The 22265-nt window shown below is 45.3% G+C and overlaps 1 protein-coding gene across 4 annotated transcripts in view; it reads left to right on the top strand.

Annotated features, from left to right (window-relative positions):
* The window catches only part of RAVER2 (ribonucleoprotein, PTB binding 2), a 1138299-nt gene that overhangs the window by 204639 nt on the left and 911395 nt on the right, over window positions 1-22265 (top strand). The window lies entirely within an intron of this gene.

Below are 22265 nucleotides of genomic sequence, written 5' to 3'. Positions count from 1 at the left end.
TCACTGGGACTAGATTGTGTGGGGGGCAGAGCGGGGCCCGTCGAGACTGGGGTACAAATGCACCCCAGCATTGTTTTTCACTTTAATGTGTGTGCAATTTTGTGCGCCCCGTTTACTTCTAGGCAATGACAATCCATAAATATAGAGGAAATGGGTTAACGAACTAGGAGTGTGGTAGTCCCAGTTTTAGAGTAATTTAACTGTACCAAATGTGTTGTCTGTAATTTTTGTTGATGTGTGTTTAAGGATTATCTCTGTAATTTACTTATCGATTGTCAACCTGTATTGATGTGTTTTCACTTCTATGATGCCCAATTAATCCTTGATTCTCCAAAAACGGGGTCCATAGTGCTCTCATTAGGGTAGAACGAGTACCTGTACCACAACATCAGAGGTTGAGATCACATGCATCCCTTTCTAGTTTAAAATGTTAAGCAATCGCCAGAATTTGAATATTTGTTCACGTGATGACCGAGTCTTGCATTCTGCTATTGGAATAATGATTTGTGGGCGTGCACATTTTATATCCCCTTAAACTTCACTTTCTGAGCCCCCGTCATCTAGTTTTCTGCTCTTATCTATCGTTTAACTTGTTTCCTATTGCGTTTCTTCTACCACCTTCCTTCTTCTGTTGCCTAGCTGCGCAAGTTACTGGTCCCTAATGGATAGGATGTAACTATCGCTAAGAATAGCAATGATCATAGTGGAAAAGATTACCAACGTGACGACACCCAAGACACTTCCATGCTTGCTGCTTTACTCTGGACTCTTTTACAGACCACTTGTTGCAGGGGGATACTGTAGTAAATAAACATATATTGAACAGATGGGAGTTTTTTTCTGAAGTACAGTTGCAACAAAGTCTGATAATGAGTTGCAGATTATTCCGCCGTGTGGTAAAGCTTCAGATAATTAGCCACCCATGAAGGCAAAACGAATTTTTCAAGAAGGAATTTGTTTCACAACATTGGAGTTTTCATTCTTTTTAGTCTGTTTTATTTATTGGACATTTGTAATGTGCTACATATTTCTTCAGGAGACGGGAGTTTGGCAGGGGGTGAGTGCAAGGTTGCAGATGAGCTCAAAGGCTGCACACCAGTTCCTTATTTAGGGTGGGGGAGAGCCTGAGGTGAAAGCGCGGACATATGATTTGAGGGGGCTCGAGGCATTCACAGGGTAGCACAAAGCTCTTCCTGTGCCGGTGCCGTGACCTAGAAATCAAGAGAGAAAGCAAATCATGTTTTTCCCTGTGGTTGCAATCCTGTAGCAGAGCAGGTGAAAGGATTCCATGTGATAATGTCCCCGCAAAAATGCCACCATGCAGATATGACGCCGTTTTTTTGCAGAGACATTATCATAAGGAACATGCTGGGGACACCCCTGCAACCCCTGATATTTACCCCATATATTGTCACGCTCCCATTTACTCCATATATTGTCCCCATATATAATGTCACCTATGCCGTTTCCTGGCGACTATATGGATGGCGACATTATATACAGGGACAATATTACCTGATATCGGTGAGAAAGAGGAGAGAGGTAGACTTGTATAGATTAATATTATAGAAAACAGGGTTTGAAATTAAGATTTGATGAGCAGGCGCTAAAAGCAGCACCTGGATATTGGACATTACCCATTAGGCAGAAAATACCTTTGTACACCTAGGAGCTAGTACAGTGCGTACCATTCTGCTTTAAATGTCCCTTGGATGTATCCTTGAGTCACATTTTTCATATTGCCAAACATACAGAGTTAATATCACATATGTATGTTTGAATGGCGCCCGTTGGCTGGGGAGTGAAAGGTAGCTCTTGATAACTGGTGGTTTTAAGCTAACCAGGCTCTCCTAAACCAGAAGCAGTAGCTAAATAATATTGGTTAAATGTTCTGCAAAACGTTTAAAGAACTATGCAGACACCTTCAAAAAATCCATCATCTGACATATCATTGTGTTTCCAGTGGTGAAACTGTGGAGATCCAGAAAATGAAAGTCACTCAGGAATGTTGTAGAAGAGGGGTCATCCTCCTCCAATAGACGATTCTCTTCTTTTTTTTAATGAAGAACAAAACGAGAAGAGGGCCAAAGAAAAAAAACCTACAAGGAAAGTAACCATTCCGACGAGGAAGACTTGGTCATAAGCAACTTGAAATGCCACTTAGCCTTTTGTAATGTTCTCTGTTAAAAAGTTGCCATCTCTTTTGTACCCCAGCATAGTAGTACGCTGCTTAACGAAAAGATTGATTTCTACAGATTGACTCGTAAAATGAAACTTCACCTATTTTTTGTAAACTATAGAAGTAGTGTTTCCGGATCAGAGTGAATACCTGGAGATCAGATCCAAAAGTAATTTTACTCCTCCGGTACAAAGCTCTATCCTAGACGTTTTTCAAAAGCGGGTATTGGATGATTTCAAGCACATTTCATAAAAATAAAAAAATCTTGGGATGTTTCACACCAAGACCAAGTTAATTCATGCTTGTGGAATAAACCAAGAGTTTATTTTAAAACCCGCAGACAAGGGCTGGGGCCTGGTAATTATGGACAGAGACCAGTATCGTCAAGAAATTGAACCAACTTTCGGATGATGACACATATGGAAATCTATAATGAACCCATTGATCAAGTCTGTACAGTAATTAAAGATGTTTTGGTTACAGCTTAAAGCAACGGATATATTGTATCACACTAACGCTACTAAATGCCCATTATATACATTATACCAACAAAACACCAGGGCTCCTGAAATCACTATGAAGTTCAGAAAAAAGCTAATCATGCCTACACAACAACTTCATGGTCAATATACATCATTATAAGTCAACATGATAGGGCAAACCGGTCCCCTTCGAAATGAATGTGCAATGTCATAAAACACAGATATATTTATTCAAAAATAAATGTTCATAAAACAAACAATTAAATCATGTATACATTTCAACAAAAAACAAACATTTAAATGCTGAAATAAATACTCATAAAATGCTACAAGCCGCAGGTATGCTCAGGACGGAGGCGCAATGATCAAATGGTGCTAAAACCGCCCATTTATCAAGGACCAGGCAGACCAACTAGTGTACTAATAGTTGCAACTCTTTCTAACAGAGGTTTACGCTTAGTCAAACAAGCGGTAGACCTTACATGTACATTTGTCAATTACAGTTTTCACAATTATACTTCATGGTCCATAAAGAAAAAGTAACGCCTCGGGTGTTTTGCTAGACCAAAGTGCTGAAATAGATAAAAGAATGAACCAAGCTCCAATGGTTGACGCACTAATTTCAGCAACAGATAATAGTAAAACCGCCTTCTTTGGGGACTCCTGCAGTAGACAAGACAAAGCAAAAACATAGCAGTACTAAAAACGACCTCTGTCGATATGAAATTCCACACTCGCCTGTATATATTTTTATAAAAAGATTACCTATCATTAATGAGGTAAATGAGACAGCAACTCCTTTGGTGCCATTTTGAATGCATCCCCATGATGGCATTCTGAGGACAAGAATTATTTTAGAGACGGAAGCAAGTTTATACAGCTTCATAAAGTAATAACTAAATGAAATACTGTGGCCTCAGCGAGCATCAACATACCACATCCATGCAGAAACTTCTAATAATTCCAAAAGTCCAGTGATTGCAAATAGAAAGCATTCGCATGCCTGAGAGAAGAGCACTGGTGTGCTTACTTCTACAATCTCCAAGCATTAAAAGTAAAAACAAATATAATCAGCTGTGTATAATTGATAAAATACAACAAAACCCCTTGGCCATGTGTGAAGAAAACCTTTAGTTACCAATGAAAAAATGGTGAAATGGATGCCCACCAAAATGAAATGGCTCATACCCAAGAAGCAACTATATTTATATAATAAAGTAAGTCCACACCATGTTAGTGCTGGATGAAACCAGAAGATCTAAATATGTGAACACAAAGAAATAACACAATTGTTCTTTTGGAGTTTGATACCCGTTATCTACATAAAGTACACAAAAATCTTCAACATCCAACAGGACGACCGATCATAGCGGCTACTAAGAGTCTACTAGAACCACTAGTGGAATATATTGATAAGGCCAGTCAACCAGTGGTACAGATTTTCAATACATATTAGTTTCACTGAAAAACTTTGTTAAAGGGACGTTATGGTTAAGTTGCACTAATAAAAACCTATGAAATTCAATGAAAAAACGTTGTTAAAGGGACGTTATGGTTGCAAGTAAAACCGAAAAACCTCAGAAATTCATCAGTTATGGCCAGCTAAGCAACCATAACACACGACATTACCGTGCACTGCTAAGACCAACACCTATGATATCAAAGATGACATCACAAATGTCATTGATGACATCACATGTAAAATTCATTTGGATGAAAGGTCCCTAAAAAAAAAAAGGCCTTTCTTTACATTTTGCCTGCGCAGTCAAATGTGGGAGAAAAGTGGGCATTTCTTTCAATTTTGCCTGCGGTGAGTGGGCAAAATGGAAAGAAATGCCTATTTTATTTTCACATTTGATCATTTCTTTCCATTTTGCGCACAGGCAAAATGTAAAGAAATGCCTATATATGAAAAAAAATAAACGTGGCCTTGATGGTGGCTCGCCAGGGCTGCGTTTACCTTTAGTCCCCTTTTTCTGGGGAGCCAGGGATTTCAGGTGCTTGGCCTGTGGTGGGCTCCTAGAGTCATGCCTGACCCCAAGGCTTGGCCCTACACATTAAATACCTGGCTCCCCCAGCTCTAACGTTAACATGACGATCCCGCTCCATTGTTTGCAGTAGGGCATCTCCGCCATGACAAGCAATTGGTTTTACATTTTTTTTTTACATCTATATAATCCTTTTGGGAAAGGTGTAACACAAAGGATCTTGAACGCTAGTCGTTTGAAAGTAACTTTGACATCATTAGAGGGAATGTTTTAATTATTAATTAATTTGTTCCACTTTTCAAATTCTTTACCATTAGAATGTAGCATTCCAATGTCAGCTCGAAACGAGATTGATTAGACCTTGAATGGAAGTAGGTTATAAAAGTTATTTTCATACCCAGAGTGGATTGTTAAATTATCAATAACTTTATTCTACTCTCTATAATCCAATATTCAAATGGTTTGTGTCCTCCCACGTATTCCTCATCTTTGATATTCGTATCGTCAGCTCTGCTGCTTCAGAATCGTTTTTTAAACGCCAGAGGGCGCTGTGCTCTATGTCGTGGTGTTGATGTCCCTCGAGGGCTGCCGTTGTGCGTCAACGTCATCCATGGTATACATCGTTCCAGCCCGCGCCGTTGGCTTCAGTTCAGTTTTTCCAAAAGCTTTCGATTCAAGTAACAGCGCTTCAGTCTTTGTTAAAGATGTCATCTTCAAATCCGTCGATCCCAAAAACTGGCTTCAAAAAAGGCCAGGATTGCGGGAAGATTATGTCCGTCAGTGATCCCCGTCGCGTCTGCCTGTGGTGCCTGGATCCCGACCATCAGACAAATGACTGCGCGTCCTATCGGGCCATGACAGGAAAAGCTCTTGAGCCACATTCAGGGTCTCAACACACGGGTACCCATTTGCCAAGGAAAGACTTTTTCAAGTCTATGACTTCTATTTATTATGAGGAGGAGCAATCCTCTGAAGAAGATTCTTCCCCATTTGGGGTAGAATATAAGACAAAAGACGTTCCTAAGGAACTGGTTGACCCAGAATGGAAGATGTCTGTATGACTGTTTGCAGACAGCTAGTGCCATTGACACTTCACCTGAATTGGAGTTTAACCAACCTGATCCAACAGATCATGCTGATTCAGCATATAGGAATATTATGAATAGGGTTGTGGAGTTCATGGGCTGGAGCAGGAACTCTTCCTACCTACGAACAAGATGACATGACAGATATTCTGAGCCAGGGCCCTCCGGGGGGATCCAGTTCTAATTTTCCATACAGCTCTTCAAAAGAATGTTATGTCCAACTGGGAAATCCAAGAATCTGGACCGACAGGAAATAAAAATGTTGCCAGAAAGTATAGATCTTGATCCAGATTATTTAACTAAGCACCCTAAACCTGAAAGCTTAGTGGTCCAGGCAGCTACATCCACCAGACAGTCTGCGTATCCCTCTATTCCCCCAGATGGGGATGACAAGAGAATTGACACCTGGGCTCGCAAGATTTATTTCTTCATGCAGTATAGCTTTAAAATCTACCAATGTTACTTGTACCCTCGAGGTTTAAGTACACCCTGTGGGACTGTGTTAGCATGGCGTCTCAGTACATTCCGGAAGGCGAGGAACGAGACGGCTTCCTGGCTATTGTGAAGGATCGAAAGAAGGCAATGGGGGAGTGTCTCCAGTCAGTACTGGACATTGCTGACAGCATCAGCAGGTCCATGGCATCTAGTGCAGTGCTAAGCAGGTTTGCGTGGCTGAGGAAGTCGGGGTTTGCACCGGATGTGCAGGCCAGGTTTCTCAATATGCCCAATGACGGAATCCTACAATTACCACGCCGGGTTTACTGCGCCGGCTGAAAATGCCGACTTTATTATTTATTTTTTAACCCCCATTTCTCTGAATATATATGTGGGGGATGGGGTAAAGTAAATTAATGTTGGGGGACTTGGAGGGGGGGGGGGGTTGCGGGGCGTATTCCGCTGCATATATAGTCTGGGAAAGGGAGGTTGAAAAAAAGAAAGTCAGCATTTTTGGCCGGCGGAGTAAACTGGGTCGCAATAATCACATAGAGCCCCCTTTGACGCTTGAGGTTGTTCGGCAGCAAGGCAGATGAGTCTAGAGAAGCTGCAGACCGCTAAAGCGGCAGCTAAATCGCTTAGCGCCTCCATACATCAACCTCAGCAACACTTCTACTCGGGCTCATCTTCCTGGAGGGGTCGTCCTTTTCATTTTTATTCCTCATTTGGAAGAGGACGGGCTAGTCAAAGAGGACAAAATAATTCCCTCGTGGTGGACAAGGAAAGGGTGCTAGATCAGCCCCAGCAGCGGCAACTGTAACATCAGCCCTGGTGCAGCTATCTCTAAGACACTCTGAGGTCTTCACCCACAAGACCCCGGTGGAAGGCAGGAACTCTCAGCATCTGAACGAATGGTGGGGCATTCCTTCAGATGTTTGGGCACTGGAAACGGTAGCCCAAGTTTACTGCCTTCCCTTTCAGAAAAGACCTCGGGACCATCCACCGGGAGGCAACTGTTAAATGTACGGATCCGCTCCTTGTGCATGAAATTTTAACCCTGCTAGAGAAAGGTGTAATAGAACATGTACCTGTAGCGGAGACGAACAAGGGTTGGTACTCCCCTTATTTACTCATTACCAAGAAGGATGGAGGATTGAGACCCATCTGGGACTTAAGAAACTTGAACAAGTTCCTCAGGAAGGACAAGTTTAAGATGGTAACCCTTTCACAGATCCTTCAGGCTCTCCAACTTCAAGACTGGTTAGTATCATTGGACCTTCGGGATGCTTACTTTCATGTGCCAAGCCATCTCAAGCACAGAAAGTCCCTGAGGTTCGCAATTGGCAATACTCATTTTCAATTTCGAGTTCTGCCATTTGGGCTGACCTCCGCTCGAGGGTTTTCACCAAACTGATGGCGGTAGTGGCAGCAAGTCTCAGGAGAGGGGGGGATTCATGTCTACCCCTACCTGAACAATTGGTTAATCAGGGCTCGTTCACCCAAACAGGCCCAGGAACATCTGAGGAGCACGTGCCACTTCCTGCACAGACTGGGCTTCTCCCTCAATTACAAGAAGTCCCGTATGATACAATTCCAAAGGCTCCAGTTCATCAGAGTGCTCTTGGACACTTCCTCGAATAAACCCTCGCCTCCCGAGGTGAGAGCTGAACACATTCTGCAGATGGTAAAAAAATTCCAAAATGCCCAGCGTCTAACGACCTACGATTTTCTGAGGTTGCTCAGCGTTATGGCATCCTGCATTTTTCTGGTGCCAGAGGCCCGATGAAGAATAAGGTCCCTTCAATGGGCCCTCAGAACTCAGTGGTCCCAGTTTTCGGGGAATATGTCAGATCTTGTGCAAGTTCCAAGCAGAGTGGCTCAAGACCTTCTATGGTGGGCTTGCAAGGACAATCTTCTCAGGGGAGAATCTTTTTGGCAGCCATGGCCGCAGATAACAGTAGTGACGGACTCCTCACTCACAGGGTGGGGAGCCCACACCAACGATCTGACAATTAGCAGTCGTTGGTCTCCATCAGTCCAAACTACACATCAACCTTTTGGAGCGGAGGGCAATCAGACTAGTGCTGAAGTCCTTTCTGCCCACTGTATGGGCAAAGAATGTCCTAATAATGACGGACAAAACAGTGGCCATGTACTACCTCAACAAGAGAGGAGTTGTAGGGTTACTACCACTGTGCAGAGAGGCAATTCAGCTCTGCTTTTGGACAATACAAGAAGGAATCTCTCTATCAGCAATTCACTTAGCCCGGAGAGAAGAACACAACGGCGGAAGTTCTGAGCAGGCAGAGCGCTGTCTCCCACAAGTGCGAACTAGCTCAGGAAGTCCTTCTAGAGATCTTCACCCTCTGGGAACGCCTCAAGTGGATCCGTTTGCAACCGAGTTGTATCGGAAGTGCAAACTGTATTGCCCAAGGGAATTTCCTCTGAGAGGAGCTCTAGGCAACGCGTTCGTAGTGGACTGGGAATTTCTTCTCCTGTACGCGTTTCCCTCCATCCCTGTCATTTCTCACGAGATCAGGAGGTTCAGAAAGTTCGGAAAAATGATCCATGATCCTAATTGCTCTGGATTGGGCTAGTAGGACGTGGTACCTAGACCTTGTGGACATGTCCATCTGCCCTCCAATACATCTTCCACAAAGAGAGGATCTTCTCTCGCAAGAGGAAGATCGGGTTTTCCATCCAGAGGTCAAGACACTCTGCCTTCACGCATGGTTTTTGAGAGGCTGAGATATGAGGATCGGGACCTCCCGGACGACGTAATGAAGATTTTGCTTTCGGCCAGAAGGCCAGCAACAAAATGCTTGTACCCATGTCGTTGGAATAAGTTCTGTAACTGGTGCAAGGATAAGAATGTGGATCAGTTCCTATCGCACTCCTATGTTGTTTTCTTTCCTTCTACATTTAGCCAATCTGGGACTTCAGATTGGTACAATTAAAGGATACCTAGCGACGCTTTCTATTTTTAAGCGCTTCTATGAAGAAGTATCTTATTTCAAGATTCCTTTGATTTGTACAATTTCTTTATGGTCTCACTAACGTGTTCCCCCCAGACCCATTCCATGTCCTTTTGTGGGATTTCTATTTAGTATTAAAATTCCTTACATACATTCCTTTAAAACCTTTGCATTCTTGCCCTCTGAGACTTCTCACATTGAAGACAGCCCTATAGTGGCTATTACATCAGGCCGCAGGGTGAGTGAGTTGCAGGCTCTCTCTTGTAAACCTCCTCACACTGTTTTCCATAAAAATAAAGTAACATTTAAAGTCAAACCTTCATTCCTACCCAAGGTAGTCTTTGACTTTCATTTGTCTCAAAAAACCACATTGCCATCTTTCTATCCTGCACCTCGTGAGAAAGGCTTCTCGGGCTAGACCAAAAAAGGGCTCGCCGCTTTTTATATTTCTAGACTTGGAAAGATGCAACAAAATGACTGACTTTTCATTGGTTATGTCGGCCACAAATTGGGTCTGGCAGTAAGAAAACAAACCTTATCCTGATGGATAATTATGGCAACCGGTGAATGTTACAAACTGGGGGGTAAAGAACCTCCAGAGGGGCTAAGATCTCACTCCACTAGGGGCATTGCAACTTCAAGAGCTCTTCAAAGGGGTGTCCCGGTGCAAGACATCTGTGCAGCGGCCACCGGGTTGTCTATGCTTACTTTTGTGAAACACTATTGTTTAGATTTCATGTCATCCCAAGGAGGGCTGTTTGCCAAGGCCGTTCTTCATACGGTCCATGATTAGGGTTAATTGATGCCCCCTCCTCCAAATTTTTACTGCTTTGGGAGTCTCTCAAAGATGAGGAATACGTGGGAGGACACAATCCATTCGAAGAACAAATTACTTACCAACTGTACCGTTCTTTCGACTGGATGTTCCTCCTATGTATTCCTCATCGACCCTCCCAGCCTGCTCTGCAGTTCAATTTACATGATTTAGACTGTGTTCCTTGAGAGCTTGCGGTCTGGGGTGCGCCTACTTAACTACTCATTTGGGGATATCTAAAAAAAACAGAACTGAAGCCGACGGGCGCGCCTCGAGCTATTTATACCATGGATGACGTTGACGCACTACGGCAGCCCCCGAGGGACAGCAACGCCACGACAGCGAGCACCGCGCCCTCTGGTGTGGAATTATTTTTTCCGAAGCAGCAATGCTGATGATACGAATATCAAAGATGACGAATAGGTGGGAGGAACATCCAGTCGAAAGAACGTTACAGTCGGTAAACTTATTCTTCTGTGTGAAAATGTGTGTGCGCTGATCACGTCAGCGTGCCACAGGCGTATGGATGATGTCATCACGGCACATGTGACTGCTGGAATCACATGATTAAGCATAGATTTAAAAACGAGCACAGGGCAGGAGGCATGTTTTCCAGCTTCTACCTGCCTGCGACTCGCTATAATTTTACAAGCCTTCGAGGTGTAAGATCTTTTTTACTGTTGCAGATCACGGACAACAATAAGATTTTCCGTAAGGACACACGCGCCCAAGGCATTATCCAAATCCAATCGGAACTGTGATACTGCTAAAATGTCTTGCCCACATGTCACATGGGGTATTTCAGCCCACAACAGTGGTCGGATCACTAGTTGTGAACAAGCGGTCAGTGGACCGCGAAACGCGTAGACTCCCTCTATTATGCGCCAGTTACCTTGGGAGGACCACAATGTGAGTGGTTTGTGAAAACGTTTTTGTTTGCCATGAGCATGTGACAATTTTATGGAACTTTTGGAATTTAAATAAAGTGGAAGAACTGTGTATTTGGTTTCCTGATCTCATTGGGGACTAAGGAGTGCTCCTCCACCAACTGCCGAAACAGCGGAATAAAGATATATATATTTCTGAGGCTTGTGGAATCTGCTTAGATCACATGCTGTGCATAGGCCGACATCTAGTGGAAGCTGCGGAGTATTACAGTTTGTTTTTCGAAACTCGAAAATGGGCGTGATCCCTCGCGCGTGTAGGACCCTCAGATTGTTTTTTTCCGCCATACTGGTCGGAAGCATTTCGCGAAGTTCCCAGGCCTTAGCCATACTTTTGCAAAATATCGTTATATTTTCCCCATTCTGGAGAATCCAGACCCCAACGTCGAGTCACCGAACTTCCACACTCGACGCCGGCCCGGAGAAGAAATCGACCGTCGACAGCTGCACGACAGATTTGGGCCTCGGAAGGCCTCTGGCCTCGGCCCGGGCTTAGGAAGGTCTCTGGCCTCGGCCCTGCAAGTAGGGAGAGTGGGGGGTGGACATACTCTACACTCTTTTGGTAAAAAGGTACATTCTTATATATTCCTACACTTATCAGCCCGCTGCCACAAGGTGCGTATGGAGGGTGCCCCTTTCCAATTCTGCCCCAAGTGCAACCGCAAGTACCCTTGGGTTGACAGACAAGCCACGTGCAATCTCTGCTTGCCGAGGGACCACCCCGAGGCGAACGGCAGAGCGTGTAGTAAGTTTAAACCGAAAACACTTAATGACCGTTTGATCAAGCGTTGGACCCACCACGCCAGGCGTCACGAGGACATGGCAGCGGAGGGCGCCTTCAGCGATGGCAGCAACGCCTTGCTTTCAGACAGCGAGGGCAACGTGGCATCAAGAGACAGCCGAGCGCAAGTCCCCGACCTCGGAAGGTCGTCCGGCAGGGCTGCTATGGGGGAAGACCCCCGGCGACACAGGCGCTACCCACAGCACTTCCTCAAAGCACATGAAGTCCAACCGAGACTCGACGCGCACGTCGAGTTCTCGGAAAGAGGCACATAGAGAACGGTCCGAATCGGTGTCCTCTGGGCGTTCTCGATCTAGATCGCCGCATGACTCCAGGCAATCATCCACTGTTGCCAAAAGTGCCTCGCTCCCCAAGGTAACGGAAGTTCGATTGTCGGAAGACGAAGCAGACTTCCATCCCCAGACCGCACTCCAGGAGTCGCTGCCCGCAGACCGCGTAACGGCGGCTCCCGAGTCCCTACCTCCACGTTCTGAAGATAGGGACAGTACCCCCGAATCTCGACGCCAGGCGTCGGAAGGCTCCGAAGGGGCGAAAAAGCAGGGAAAACACTCTTCCACCCACGGGGAGGGGGGAAAACAACAAAGGAAGCAGTCTCCGCCTCCTCACACACCTCTAAAAACTTCCACTCCACATAAACAGACAGACAAGTCCCAGTCTTCTGTTATTCCAAGGACCCCTGCTAAAACCAGTAAGTCTAGTCAGGATAAAGCGGAGAAAGTCCCAGAAAGGGTCATTCCCAGTTCTAGAGAATGGTCTAGTGATGACATAGACAGGGTTATGTCAAGGATGTCATCTTTGGCAGACTTTTACGCAAAAAACCCTGAACACTTTCTCTCCTATACTCTCGACGGGCCAGCACCCTCAGGCTCTAAGGATCCAATACCTCCAAGTAAGAAGTCCCGCTTTGAATCCCCAACACGGTCTTCGGACCCTTTCTATATACAGCCCTACTCAATATCAAGGGGATGCATCCTTTTGTGAGGATCCAGATTTGGGCATGTTGGAAGAGCAAACTGGTACGGGCTACTATGGGGATGATGAGGACCAAGAAGAGGAAGAGGAAGACCCTGAGACCTACAGAGTAGATTCCCCGGTAGAGCAAGAACCCCCGATTAGCGACTCCCCTGTCGACAATCGACCTCTCCTGAACGAAGTTGTCCCTAGCGGCAGAACATTTCCACATTGACACCCAGGGTGCTCAAGAGGAGAGGGACTTCGCCGAATAGTTAGTGGGAGAAAGGAGGCCTATTGCTCAGGCCATCCGTATCCTTAAGTCTATTCAGAGAAGAATAGACCCTTCACTTTTAAATCCTAACCTCACCAGAGCAGTGAACCCCAGGATTGAGAAACTTTTCAGGGCAGCCCAATCAGACCCACTGTATATAAGGGGGCATCTGAAACCGGACTCCCTGGTTGTTACAAACACCCGTAAGATGGCTGGAACACCCTTGTCATTGTCTGAAGCTCCTCCCGACATGGAGAGCAAGAAACTGTATGGTTTGGGCAGGAAAGTAGCCTCCACTTCCGCCTACTAGGCAAGGATTGCCAACTCCACCACCCTGTTGGCCAGCTACAACTGCCATCAGTGGGAAGAAGTCGCGGCACTCATAGACTCCACCCCAGAACCCTTAGAAAGAGCCAGTTGGCACGAGTTGCGGCGGAGGGAAGAGCCGTGTCCGGTTGTATTTTAAAAGCAACCTTTGATGCCGCGGATAACGCCGGCAGATTGATAGCATAAGGAACTGTTATCAAGAGACACGCTTAGTTACGGCAGTCTGGGTTCAAAGCTGAAACCCAAGCATCATTGTTAAATAAACCGGTGGAGCCGGATCTGTTTGGTAAGGCGGCCGAGGACGCACTGAAAAATGCCAAGGACGAAAATGAGACACTCAAATCCCTAGGCCAACTAACCAATAAACCCCCTAATCAGAGAGGGAATGGCAATTTTCGTCGCCCACGCGGCCAAAATTCCCAGAGAGGATCCAACTATTCCCAGGGGCAGGGTACACCGTGGAACAATAATAACTAACAGTCTACCCAGGGTTACGGCAGGGGTAATAAAAGAGGACGTGGTAAAGGTAGAGGCGGTCCCAGTAAAGGAGGCGGCACGCCTCCACCAAAACAGTGACGCTCTGTTCAGGGTCCCTTCTCACGCAACCCCAGTAGGGGGGCGCATTTCCAACTTCACCCAAGCTTGGGAAGGGATCACATCAGACAGATGGGTGCTGTCCACAGTATCCGCAGGGTACTGCATAGAACTGTTAGAGCGGCCTCGGAACCATCCTCCACGACAAAGAATACATTCTTTGGAACACCAGAAAATCCTCCTCGAGGAGATCGTCAATCTGCTAGCAAAGGACGCGATAGAACTCGTCCCGGGACACCAGGTAAACAAGGGTATTTATTCAACTTACTTCCTTGTGCCAAAAAAAGATTTGACAATGCGCCCAGTATTGGATTTACAGCCTGCAAGTATGTCAAGCCCCAAAAATGTCACATGACTACTCTCCAAGAGGTAATCCCCCCTCCTTAAAAGGGGGATTACATGGCAACATTGGACATGAAAGATGCCTATTTTCATATTTCCATGTTCCCAGCGCACAGAAAGTACTTGCGCTTCAAGGTGGACAGTCGGCACTACTAGTTCAAGGTACTGCACTTCGGGATAGTTTCGGCTCCAAGGGTATTCACCAAAGTACTGGCGGTGGCGGCAGCACACCTACGCAGGGAGGCAATCCCGGTATACCCTTACCTGGACGACTGGGTCATCACAGGGGAGACTCCAGTAATTTGCAGAACAAACATTCAAAGGACAATCGACCTCCTCTTCGAATTAGGCTTCTCAATAAACGAGAAAAAGTCAAGTCTGGTGCCAAGCACCTCCAAACAGTTCTTAGGAGCTATCCTAGACACTCAAGAGGGGTTGACCTTTCCTTCCGAGGAAAGAATTCGGAATATACTGCTGCAAATTCCGCAATATCAGTCCGGTCGCCAGATAACGGTACGCAAAGCAATGCGGTTGCTGGGCATGATGGCGTCATGCATTTACCTGGTCCCCCACGCGTGCCTGCGCATGCGTCCCATGCAGGAATGGTTGGCGAAACAGTGGTCTCAGGCAAGTGGTCAGTGGGACGATCTAGTGGTTGTTTCGCCAACACTTGTACACAGCCTAAACTGGTGGACAAGAGAAAATCTGTCCAAGGGGAAACCCTTTTACGATCCCGAGATACAGGCGGTAGTCACAACCGATTCATGCCTGACAGGGTGGGGAGCTCACCATCTCCACCACACAGCTCGAGGTCTCTGGTCTCACTCAGGGGCCAAGAATCACATCAACCTGCTAGAGCTTCTGGCAGTATTTAGAGCGCTTCAAGCGTTCAAGCCCTACCTGCAAAACCTGTCGGTGCAAATCCGGATGGACAGCACTACAGCCATGTTTTACCTGTACAAGCAAGGGAGGACTCATTCACCAAATCTGTCCAAGCTTGCCCAGAAAATGTGGATATGGGCACTCAGACGGAACATCTTCCTGTCATCACAACATGTTCCAGGGGATCTCAATTCTCTAGCGGATGCTCTAAGCAGAGACTCCCTCCCAGAAGAACACGAATGGTGTCTACACAGAGAAGTCGTAGAAGATATCTTCTCTCAGTTGGGTTTCCCCACTGTAGACCTATTCGCCACAAGCGAAAACAGACAATGCTCAGCATTTGCATCCAGGTTCCCCCAACCAGACTCCCAGGGGAACGCCCTGTGGATGAACTGGTCAGGAATGTTTGCGTACTCTTTTCCACCAACTCCTCATCAGGAAGGTGGTCAACAAGATGAACAGAGAATCAATGACGCTCGTCCTGGTTGCTCCCATGTGGGCGAGAAAACCGTGATGTCATCTTTGATGTCCTGGGGGTTAGTCTTAGCAGTGCACGATGGTGGCGCGAGTTATGGTTGCTTAGCTTACCATAACTGGCGAATTTAGGGTTTTTTTTTTAGTTTTACTTGGAACCATAACGTCAGTTTAACACAGTTTTTTCATTGAATTTCATAGGTTTTTACCAGTGCATGCTATTTTCCTACAACTTACTAATATCATACTTACCCGATATAGCAATATTTGTGTCCAATTTCCAAAGTTTCACCTTTAAAACTCTGCCATTTCCCACCATCTGGAATAATTTGTAACACTTCTATACACTTCTTGCAACTATTTCAATTAGTTTTGCATCCATAGACGTCTACGAACATCTGACTTCACATCGGACCTTCCGGACAGTGCCACATGGTCATACGCTGGTGCGCGGCATGATGACGTGTCTGAGAACCTGTCCGCACTTCACGATAAGCGCTCTGCTTGGCGGACAGTTCGGAACTACATTTCCTACTGATCTAGGAACTTCCAACTTCAAAATTTCCCTTGCACAGCTCCAACACCTATTCCTACTTATTATCCATTAACAATCTAATACACAGTACATAATGAAGCTCGGGGAACTTTTTGTGCAGTCACTCTTGGACCTCCGCGACTTAATGCAGCATAAAATTGTTAGTGTCGCACCGGTGGGAGCAGAGAACGGAGATCTAGAGTTCCCCCACTCTGTTTGCAAAAAGTGAAAAAGGGGTTTCTGCGCCCATCTATTACTGCGCCACAGTGAAGTTCAGGAATCAACCAAAACCAGTTTTTCTTAATTCATCTTATATTTATTGATAGCCCATAAAGATGACACGTGTTGCCTTTTTCAAATCTGGGCATTAAGGCTTGATATACTATATACAAGATAGCAGAATTTCAATAAAATTAAAGTGAAAAGGCAATTTTTGTGCTGAGTAGATAAAACAGATTCCCAGGGGTTCCCAATAGACCAAATGCATATCAATCATATTATCCAGCATATGACCCGAGCAGATCAGCATTTTTGTTAAGAACACAAAACAAAATAGATCACCAGTTTGTTTCCACAACATTATGATTCCGAGAAAACACGTGTAAATCCATCAAAACATAAAAAACATAAAACATACCTTCATGGCGCCCAAATGTGGTGCCGGGACATGAGAAAAAGTCGTAGCGTGAGCGATCACTGTGGGAGAGGAAGGGGAGGTTGGGAAACATCATTGGTAGAACAGGAAAAAAAAATAACAGAAAAGAACTAGGATTAGTTTATATTTCACTTGCTATTTAGATTTAAAATAGATCTGTCTCCAGATAGGGCTTACCTATCGTTGGAATGCGTGCACTGATCTCGTGTTGTCAGAGAGAGTCCCATCAGACTCATAAGCGCTGCGAGCACTTCAACAAGAAAAAAGAGCACAGTGGGAGAATGTTAATTTCCCCTGCTTGATACCATGTAGAAGTTTTATTTTTGTGTTAGAGTTTTGTTTCTATCAGGATTCGGGTATCTGACAATCCTCCTGTTTATTATAAAATGATTAATTAATTATTCATACTAAAGTACCCGACCTGGAGATGTTGCATTTAAATCTTCACTAGGTTATGTTTTCTTCAAATTTCTAATAGGAGCAGAAACTCCAGCATAAGAGATTAAACTTGGTCATTAAAAGAGACGTATATTCGTAAAGCATGCATGCCTTGTATTCCTCATTCAAATGGATGAGCGTTCATGAAGTAAATAAACACCAGGACTTTTAAAGAGTGTTCCGTGCGTATGCATATCGTATCGTCCACAAAAACAGAGCGGCATGTGTAAACCCGCCTGTTTAATTGCGGACCTGTTTGCGATTGGGAGGCTATTTGGGTGTGCTTCCGCTGCCCTTCAGCGCTTACCGTAACAATCTGGTTTCCTGCTTCACTCGTCGGGTTCTACTAAGAGTCCTTTACGGGTTGTCCTACTTCCATTTTTGTCTCAGTAGGTCTGTCGGCCATGTTTTGGGATAAAAGGCTCAGTGAAGAGTCTAAGTTACGTTAAGTCACAATCTATTCTTGACCAATTGAGCATACACTTGTCCTTTTGATATTTAAAGGAAAAGGATGAACCATAGGTGCACGGGTGAGAAATGAGCTTCCGTAATTTTATTGCCAGTGTCACGTGTATTTAGGAAGACATGCTCCCAGAGATACATGGGAAATGTAGTTTTCCACTGAGAGGAGACAATTTATTATGTGTGCTCCTTTCTGAGGTTTTTTATCCACTTTTCCATATTTAATTCATTTAAATCTGCACATATGTGGGCCATATATAAGTTTGGTGAGGATATGACCGGGAGAGCGAAGTTATAAGCCGCCCAAAAAGTGCTCTTCCTATGGGATTAGCAATTTAACCATAACTACTGCCGTGGCCGTGTTATATTAATATATATATATATATATCAATAGTTGAATGGTGAGTGATACTCTTTATAATTAACACACGTATATAATAGTGATAGATTTTTGGTCGGGTCTTTAAAACTAAAGACATTTCTGGTTTAGTTTCCAGAGTACCCCTACTACAATTGGGTCATGTTAGGTGATTATCTTCATGTTAGAGGTTAGTGGAGTAATGTATTTTATGAATTTAGTTACACTGTTGATTTGTCAAACAGTTAATATTATTTTAATTTGGTACCATAGGGAGGCAGTCTGCACTCACCTGAAGATGCATTTGTAACCAAAATGTGCTGTGAATATACAAGACGTTATAGTAACAATATTGGATAGCTATTTGAGCTATTTGTCTGTTTATTTCTTATATTGTGAACTGGCTAGATCATGGGTGCACAACATACGGCCCGCCGGCCAGTTGCGGCCCGCCATGCTCTTTTGTCCGGCCCGCGAGGCACAAAGACTTTCCTAATGGAGGGCGGCCCGCGGCCGCCCTCCATTTGGAAAGTCTTTGTTGTCTTCCGGGCCGGACAAAACACTGGCCCTCATTGGCTCAGCACACACACGCACCATGTCGCTCCTACGAGCCACGTAATGCGTGTGTGCTGCACCAATGGAGGGCCAGCACTGCGGCTGGCGTGGTCCATAAGGCTTGATGCCGGAAGGCATTTCAGCCTTGGACCACGCCAGCCGTAGTACGATTCCAGCGTTCCATCTTACCTGCCTTCCAGCACGTCTCCGGTAAGTGCTCTGTTTGTGTTTGTGTGTCGGGTTTGTTTTACTTTGTTTGTGTGTGTATGTTGAGATGCAGGGGTGGGGTGGTGTGTCGGATGTGTATGAATGTTTGTATTTGAATGTATTTTGTGTGTATGTTGAGATGCGGGGGTGGGGTGTGTCGGATGTGTATGAATGTTTGTATTTGAATGTATTTTGTGTGTATGTTGAGATGCGGGGGTGGGGGGGTGTGTCGGATGTGTGAATGTTTGTATTTTAATGTATTTTGTGTGTATGTTGAGATGCGGGGGTGGGGGGGTGTGTCGGATGTGTATGAATGTTTGTATTTGAATGTATTTTGTGTGTATGTTGAGATGCGGAGGTGGGGGGGTGTGTCGGATGTGTATGAATGTATTTTGTGTGTATGTTGAGATGCGGGGGTGGGGGGGTGTGTCGGATGTGTATGAATGTTTGTATTTGAATGTATTTTGTGTGTATGTTGAGATGCGGGGGTGGGAGGGGGTTGTCGGATGTGTATGAATGTTTTGATTTGAATGTTTTTTGTGTGCTGAGTTGGGGGGTGGGGGTTCGGGTCTGTATGGGTGCATGTGTGTGTGCTGAGTTGGGGGGTGGGGGTTCGGGTCTGTATGGGTGCATGCTTGAGAGTGTGTGTGCTGAGTTGGGCGGTGGGGGGTTTGGAGTTGGGGGGCGTGGGGGGGTTCGGGTCTTTGAGTGCATGTTTGTGTGTGTGCTGAGTTGGGGGGTGGGGGTTCGGGTCTGTATGGGTGCTTGTTTGAGAGTGTGCTGATTTGGGGGGTGGGGGGTTCGGGTCTGTATGGGTGCATGTTTGTGTGTTGTGCTGAGTTGGGGGGGTGGGGGGTTCGGGTCTGTATGGGTGCAATTCTTGTGTGTGCTGAGTTGGGGGGTTTGGAGTTGGGGGGGTGGGGGGTTCGGGTCTTTATGGGTGCATGTTTGTGTGTGTGCTGAGTTGGGGGGTGGGGGTTCGGGGCTGTATGGGTGCTTGTTTGAGAGTGTGCTGATTTGGGGGGGTGGGGGGTTCGGGTCTGTATGGGTGCATGCTTGTGTGTGCTAAGTTGGGGGGTTCGGGTCTGTATGGGGGCATGCTTGAGTGTGTGTGCTGAGTTGGGGGGGTGAGGGTTTGGTTGGGGGTGAGGGGGCCATGGGGGTGGGGGGTTTGGTTGGGGGTGAGGAGGCCATGGGGCATGTTTGGTTGGGGGTGAGGGACATGGGGCATAGTGTTTGGTTGGGGGTGAGGGGGACATGGGGCATAGTGTTTGGTTGGGGGCGAGTGACATGGGGCATAGTGTTTGGTTGGGGGTGAGGGGGACATGGGGCATAGTGTTTGGTTGGGGGTGAGTGACAAGGGGCATAGTGTTTGGTTGGGGGTGAGGGGGACATGGGGCATAGTGTTTGGTTGGGGGTGAGGGGGACATGGGGCATAGTGTTTGGTTGGGGGTGAGGGGGCCATGGGGCATTGTGTTTGGTTGGGTGTAAGGGGGCCATGGGGCATTGTGTTTGGTTGGGTGTAAGGGGGCCATGGGGCATAGTGTTTGGTTGGGGGTGAGGGGGCCATGGGGCATAGTGTTTGGTTGGGGGTAAGGGGGCCCTGGGGCATAGTGTTTGTTTGGGGTGAGGGGGCCATGGGGCATAGTGTTGCACTCCAAGAGTAAACCCAATAATAAAGCTAAAACAGGCAAAGTTAGGAGATGGTCATCTTTGGCTTTTTGAGGAAACCTGACTCAACGAAGGCCATACTCCTCTTGGGCAACCCAAATAGCAAACTGTAGCAGTCCAAAATAACGGCATGTCCAATCTAGGGTCAATAAAATATATATAAGTTAATTAAACAGGCGAGATACAATAACTAAATAGAAATAAATTATAACAATGGAAAATGTGTAGTACAAAATGTAAGTTTGAAATGCAAATAAAAATCGTTACCCCTCAAAAACATTCTTTTTCCATGTGTTTAGTACAACTTGGGGGTTTAAAAAGCCTCCTGCCACGCCCCGTCTACCACCCCGCCCACATTTACTTTTGGGCCCACTATAGCCCTCATGTAAGGTACTTTCGGCCCTCTGTCAAAATCAGTTGTGCACCCCTGGGCTAAAAGATTAAGACAACCTATCATAACGACAACTTGTTATACATTTTTCGATTGTGAAAAACACATTAAATGTGTATTTATAATTTTGCGTGAAACCTATTTAATATGATCAAATTATGTGTGTAGAAGTATTTGTTTGACATGAATTTGATGATTTGGTCAAATAAACGTCAAACTAATCATTAGTATTTTATCACTGTATTGCTGTGAATTTAAAGCAATATTGTGAGTGCCTGGGTTCCTCATCATAGCTCGATGAGCATTTCTTTAGTTGTACTAAAAGCCCATAGCCCGGGATTTACCCAGAGCATCTTAAATTGAAAAAAAGTCATGACTCTATAAGTATTAATTACATTGTAGTGCCTCCTTACCGTCTTTGTTTCGTATACCGTTCTGTCATCGACGGACCTTTTTTTTCGATGTTTTTAACAAAACCTTTTTTTGAAAAAATGATTAGCAAAATATAGGCGGGTGGCGTGCATGTAAGGGGTGGAGGTGCTAGGGAATACATAATCAATAGAAGAGGGCTCCTTTGGGCAGGAACGCCTTCAAAATAAAAATGAATAAAAATGTGATAGTTTTTCTTCAACAAAGTTTCAAAAAGGAAAACATAAAAAAAAGTATGTCGATCATAGAACCCTTTGTTTAGAAGTCCAATAGAGAAGGGAGATGGAGATTAATCGGAAGGGATAGCAATTGGGTTGACCAAGTTGCGACGGATTTGGGGTGTGTGGAGTGAGAAATGTGCTGTCTATTGGATTGAGATGTAGGCAGGCATGGATAGCAAAGTAAGAAAGGCGATCTAAAGGCGATGTCCGTGAGGAACAACTTGAAAGGTTGTATGACGGATCATGGATAGAGGAAAAACAGTCAAAGACTTCTGAAACGTTTGGCAGGCCATGACCAAGAGGGTGGCACGGCTGTGATCCGGTGGTAGGCATCATAGGAGGGGGGGGGAATAGATTTAAAAGGAGAAAACCAGAAAGTTGATGCTGTTAGAATAGCACCCTTTGATGAGGACTCCCAGAGCTAAGGATGCCCTGGAAGGACCTCCTGTCCACGTGATCACGGCTGCATGTGTATGGGAGGGGGCAGGGCAATGGAGCAGCCCGTTGCAGCTCAGGCTTTTGTCTCGTTATTGGTTGTATTTCTTTTCTTTTCCTATTTTTGTGTCTCCTTTTTACACTGAAGACCTTCTTTTTCCATCTGCTTTTGTTCTTTATTTTCAATTACCACTTTGTTAATGATGCAGATTCGGTTACATTTCTGCAATATTTGCTCTAATTCTGGGATGGTACTAATATGCACTGTGAGTGCTAAATTATCTACCACCCAATCATGAACCTCAGAAGTCGGACACTTTCAGAGCCTTCAAATCTAAAACCATGTCTGTGTGGTAGATA

Source organism: Ambystoma mexicanum, chromosome 1q (genome assembly GCF_040938575.1).
Source record: "Ambystoma mexicanum isolate Mex_15411 chromosome 1q, UKY_AmexF1_1, whole genome shotgun sequence".
Classification (NCBI taxonomy): domain Eukaryota; kingdom Metazoa; phylum Chordata; class Amphibia; order Caudata; family Ambystomatidae; genus Ambystoma; species Ambystoma mexicanum.
Note: the sequence above shows the minus strand (reverse complement) of the source record. Positions and strands in the feature narration are given on the sequence as shown.